Below are 5898 nucleotides of genomic sequence, written 5' to 3' on the forward strand. Positions count from 1 at the left end.
ATTTCTAGATAAAATAATATTATTATTACATCACCCGTATTAATTGCAGTAGTGTGCTTTTTCTTTGCTTTTTTTTCACAATTTTTCTGACTGAATAGTAACCCTATGTAATATTACAAACTCATAGATGTTGGTAAATTCCAGCACTTTGCCACAAGAGGGCAATATTGTTAAATAAATTGATTTTGTTGGCTTTTAAAATTGTAGTCTTGGCCTGTATAGAAAGATGTGTAGTTACAAATATTTATATGTTTAAAGACACACAAGCACATTATATATATATAATAGCGGAATTTGTTATATAATATAATTAACAATAGACATACATTTTTAATACACCCTTAACATATGGGTTTGGTATACATTGTTAACAATTAATGAGGGTCTCAGGGCTGCAGACATGTTAATAACCTCTGGCATTAGGTCAGAGGTTATTAACATGTCTGCTTTTTGTTACACTTCAGCTGTTTAAATAACCTTATCATCAATTCCTTGGCCGTTGTTACCTAATGTACTCTAGTGTACAAGTGAAATATTGACTTTGACATCCTTGCCATGAAAATATACTATCATCAGCCATATACTTATGTATTTTTATTATACATTTACTTCTAATAAGCCATACACTTACAGTGGACCGGTGTTCAGAGTTTGCACATTAGACTGTTTACAGATTTCATAAAATCAGCAGAAGCCCTGACCTCTCTAGCTGCTTGTAATGTGAAGTTATTGCCTTTCATAGATCAAAGAAGCTGCTCCAAGGTTGGGTGGTTGTGGTTATTAAATTTACAAAAAATGCCAGAATATATAATACTTTGGAATGCATGATCTGGGCACTGGCTTACTTCAAGTAAACGGTAAAATACACCTTTTCCTTGAGTTTCGACATTTCTTGGAAACCCCCAAACATCACCATTACCCACAATCATCCATCTCTCTAAATGCTGGTACGGCAGGCCAGTTAATATTCACATATAGTCTTTTTAATGTTATTTTTTGTTTGATTTGAAATTGAATTTGTTTTGCAATACTTGATATATGTATCAAATATGAAGCACAGTTTTGTAAGTTCAGTTAAATATGGCTCTATTATAACATGGGCAATCAAACATTCCCTTGGATCCCATGGATATCTACAAGGTTCACATGTTTTAATGGCAGTAATTGATTACCACCGGGGAATGTCAGATTCCCTGTTTTATAAATAGAGTCCTTAGAATTGTAAAAAGTTTATATTCTTCAACACGGACCCCCTTACAGTGATAAAAACCTGACACGGGATGTATCCTTTCTTTATCTAGCATTTTTATCTGCATTTTAAAATCATTTTATAATGAAAGTTGTTTTATGGACTGCATTTTCTTCTTGCTGTGCCCTGGTAAGAAGCACTATACTTAATGACCTAATGAAAACTCCTTCACATCATGTGTAATTATTCATCACAGCTTTGTACTTCTATGGTTAGAAAGGTGACATTTTTTATAAGATATATTAAAACTAAAAATACAAACTCCTAACCTATTTACTGAAATTTAAACCATGGATAGTAGAACCTGAAATATTTAATTATTATTAATAATAATAAACAGTATTTATATAGCACCAACATATTAAGGAGCTCTGTACAATAACTCGGGGTACAAATGGCAGACAGATACAGAAAGGGACACAGGAGGAGGAGAGGAGCCTGCCCCGAAGAGCTTAAAATCTTGTGTGAATTTGAATATATGAAATGTTAATCATAGGAATAAATAAATTACAGGGGTATGGCTGCAGGTTCACATCATTAAAATTATTTTTAAGACACAATTCTGTAGTTAAAGTAATAAAAAAGAGCTTATTGCTTGATTTTATTCTCTTGATGGTGCGTGATTTAATCACTAATAATTTGCACTGTTTGTAATTCTGCTGAACACACCTTGAATATACTATATGATAAGCCTTTATCCTATAGGAACCCTTGAAATTATTTTCAGCTGCCCGGAAACCCACAGCTCAAAATCTAAATCAACAGTACATGGTACATTAGCTCTATATGACAAAGTAATTTTTAATAAAAATATAAAAGACATATTAATAATAATAATGATCACAGAATTGACTGGACATGATTGTGTCCCTTTATGCTGCTGTATATTGTAATAAACTAAACTTAAACCCCTGTTTAGATAAAATTCTACCAGATTACAAGTATTTATAAGTAATCTATAAGCAACAAACCAGAAGAATTTATCACAAGAGATTATGTTAATTAAACATACAGTTTTCATAAATAATATTTGTGTATCCAGTGTCAGTTCTGGTTATATGACAGTCATAAATTTTATATATAACTATAGCATTAGTCACTCCAAACTACCCTATTGGTATTATTATGTTATACTGTAGTGGTAAAATTACATAAAGAACATAAAATACGTGAATCTGTAAGTAACATTGATAACAAATGTTAGGAATAAAAATTGGAGATGTAAAGACACTTGTAAAGAAAAAACATGGTGGAGTCATATGAATTAGAAAAACTATGGAAATCCCTATTTTTTTCTTTTAATATTATTAAATTATCTGAGTTTCAAAGACCTACAAATAAGGGAATGTGTTCTATTGGATAATTTATTATGATAGGATCACTGATAATGTTACTTCAAGTTCATTCTTACACAAACTCTTAGCACCTCCACTCTTTACTGCTTTAAACAAAATGTTCATTAAAGCTGAACTCTAGGCAGATATAAAATTATGACTAATTTTAGCCCCATATTCATTAATACATCGTGAACAGTATAAGTACTTAAATCTGACTTGATATCGGCCATTTGTAGACAAGGAAAAGAGAAAAGCAGCACAAGGAACCAATCAGGTGTGTTCAGTCCAAGAATCTCTGATAGGAGGAGAGAGCAGAGGAACATAAAGATGGGCATATCAGTCTGCAGCTTCTCTTTTACTGTCAAGAACAGGTCTAAGTGAAACTATAGCAAAGAAAGACTTCCCCTGGCCAGAAACTATGGAAAAGTTTAGGGCATGGGAACACACTTGATGTGGCTGTGCGGCTTTCAACAATCCTTGTTATTAGCTTAGTAGTAAAAATAGATTGGTTAGGTTTTTCATGGCCAGCATGAAAGTGTTCCAGGACGTTCCTATGTATTGTCTTCTATATTGCCATGCCCATGTGTACCTTTTCTTTCTATGTGTACCTATTTGATTTGGTGAACACGCACTGTAAATCTTGATCTGTCTTACAATGCTGATGTCTGAACAAGCTGATCATAGATGAGCCCACTCTCTGTTTGTGGATTGCTATAGATGATCCATAGCTTGAGAAAGTTTAGAGATAAAATCTGAAAATGCCATGTTTTTGTTGCCTGAAAAAAAGTAATATTACAGATGTCCCCAACATAAAAAAAAGTCTGCTGTGTTAGATTAATAACGACCTTCCACTAATGACCATTATTCTTTTACTATTGTATACCAAGGCAACAGGGTGTCCCACTCCTCCCTTCTCTATAGAGCAAGCAGAGCCAAACAGCATGTCTATATAATGATCATGTCTAAACTATTACCCAAACAATCCCAAAGAATCATTTACAGTGACAGTAATAGAATGTACCAAGCAATAAGGTCTGGACACTGCAGTGTGCTTTCCATGTGTATTTGCAAAGATATGCTACAACCCCCCCCTCCCTCCCCCCTTTGTGTTGTTTTGTATATTGTCCTGAACTTGTGTGACATAAAGCAAAGTTGGCTTTAAAAGGAACTTCTTGTGAGAATTTGTGGGCCTATTGGGTTAAACACTTTTTAGTTCCCCATATTTCAAGATTTACATAGGAATAAGCATGAGTGGGGTTTTGTTCCTGTAACAGTTCTTTTTCTTACAGGAATATTATTCTCAATAATATATAAAGAAAATTTAAAATCTGTAAAAATAGCCAAGCCATGCCCTTTACATAGATATATTTTACCTAATATACCAAAAGTCTGAAATATCCTAGTTATTGACCCTGTAAATTTAGAAAATCTTAAGTCAATGGTGTATGAAATATAGTTCTTGCTATAAACTATAATAAAATAAAAATCCAGTTATCACAGGAATGAACAAAGATAGGTGATGGCATAACTAAACCTGCAGTTGTGATACAAAGCAATGTCTGCCTTTCCATAGGATTTAATGAAAAGTGTTTGGCCAGGAAGGCTTTTTTCTTGTGTCATGGCAGTCTGCTTCCAGAACAGTGTAACCAGACAGAGTAAGAAGTATGTAGGCTCTGTTTTATTTCATACAAATACCTGGAACGGGGCTTTTCCTCCTCTGAAGAGTCTGTTGATTATAACATTGAAGGTACGAAATAGGTAAATCATCACAGTGGACAGAACATTTATGTCCGACAATACAAATAAAAGAGGAGGTGTTCCTTGCTTTGTATATGTAACATTAATAAACCAAATATGTTTCTCCCCTACTGTATCACCCAGGTTCTCCCATGATAGTCTATCTTCTCCAGCCTTGGAGAGCTTTAGTAAATCAAGCCCAATGTGTGGGAATGAGGATGATTTACTAAAGAAAATTCTCTTAGAATTCTCTCACAATGATTTGTGTCAACATTCACATCAATTATCCAATCGTATGAAAAGCAATGTTTTTATTTAGGAATGAGCGAGAATGCCTTTGATATTCTCGCGAAAATTTCCTCGCATTTCCGATGGGTTCGCAAAATTTCGGCGAACCGATTTCGCAGACCCATTGGAAGATCGAGAAAACCATTTTCCCTCATTTAACCTCTAGTGCCCAGCTGTGCTCACCAATGAATAAAGCCATGACAATCATCACAGGATGATTCCCACAGCTGCATTCATTCATAATGAGCACTGCTGTGGGACTCCTGTGTTCTTGGATAGGGAATCTCTTTCTAAGAACACATACTACAGGGCTGCAAGAGCAATCAGGGGAGCAGAGCTGTCAGCTCCCCTCCCGATTGCTCTTGCAGGTCCCAAAAAATTTGATCTTGACGGCCGAATTTACACAGGCCGTTCTCGCTTACATGTTCGGTAAGCGAGAACAGCCTGATTCAGCGCAAGATCATCCCTACGTTATTTTCGTACATGACTGGATAATTGAGGTAAATTGGTCCATTAAAATATAATATCTCAGTGCTCTGAGTTATTATCTCCGAAGTCTGTGAAAAGAGCTCAGGATTCAGACATATTGATACGGATTTACTAAACAGTTTGAAAATATTTAGACTTTAAACTGTGTTGGAGATTTATTTCAATTATCCCTACGAGTACAATTATCCCTGTGAGAAATAAAAAAATTGCTTTTTGTACCAAGTGACTGTACAACTGAAGTGAATCTTCACAACATGTATTGTGAATGTTCTTGGAGTCATAAAGCAGAAGCAAAGTGCTGTATTGTCTTTCGGTGCTCTTTTTATTATTTTGGGAAAAAGTAAATGAGTAGCAATACGTTTGCAAACAATTATGCTATTGTTCACTGGATGATTTGCCCCCCGGCACACACCCAAACCAAAATCTGTTCTAGGAGTACTACACCACAGCAATTATTCACCGTGCAACACAGATCAGTATTTAAGCCCAAGAATAAGAAAAATGTAATAATATTAAATTTAATATATTTTTTCCATTCTAATCTAAGTAAATCTGAGAAACTAGCTTTATAACTTTTATTTCTTATTTAATGATACATAAATATGAAGATAGATTCCAATGGCTGTCATTGTTATTGATGGAACTTGCATTTCCTAAGCTTGGCAGATAGAAATGACTTCCTAACCATGATGGTAGTCATTAATATATTGTGAGACCATGTATATAGTATTTTATGGCTTTACGCATTTGTGGAAGATTTGTATTAGTATCACTTTGGATGAATTCCCACAAATCATA

The sequence above is a fragment of the Pyxicephalus adspersus genome, chromosome 3, assembly GCF_032062135.1.
Source record: "Pyxicephalus adspersus chromosome 3, UCB_Pads_2.0, whole genome shotgun sequence".
NCBI lineage: Eukaryota > Metazoa > Chordata > Amphibia > Anura > Pyxicephalidae > Pyxicephalus > Pyxicephalus adspersus.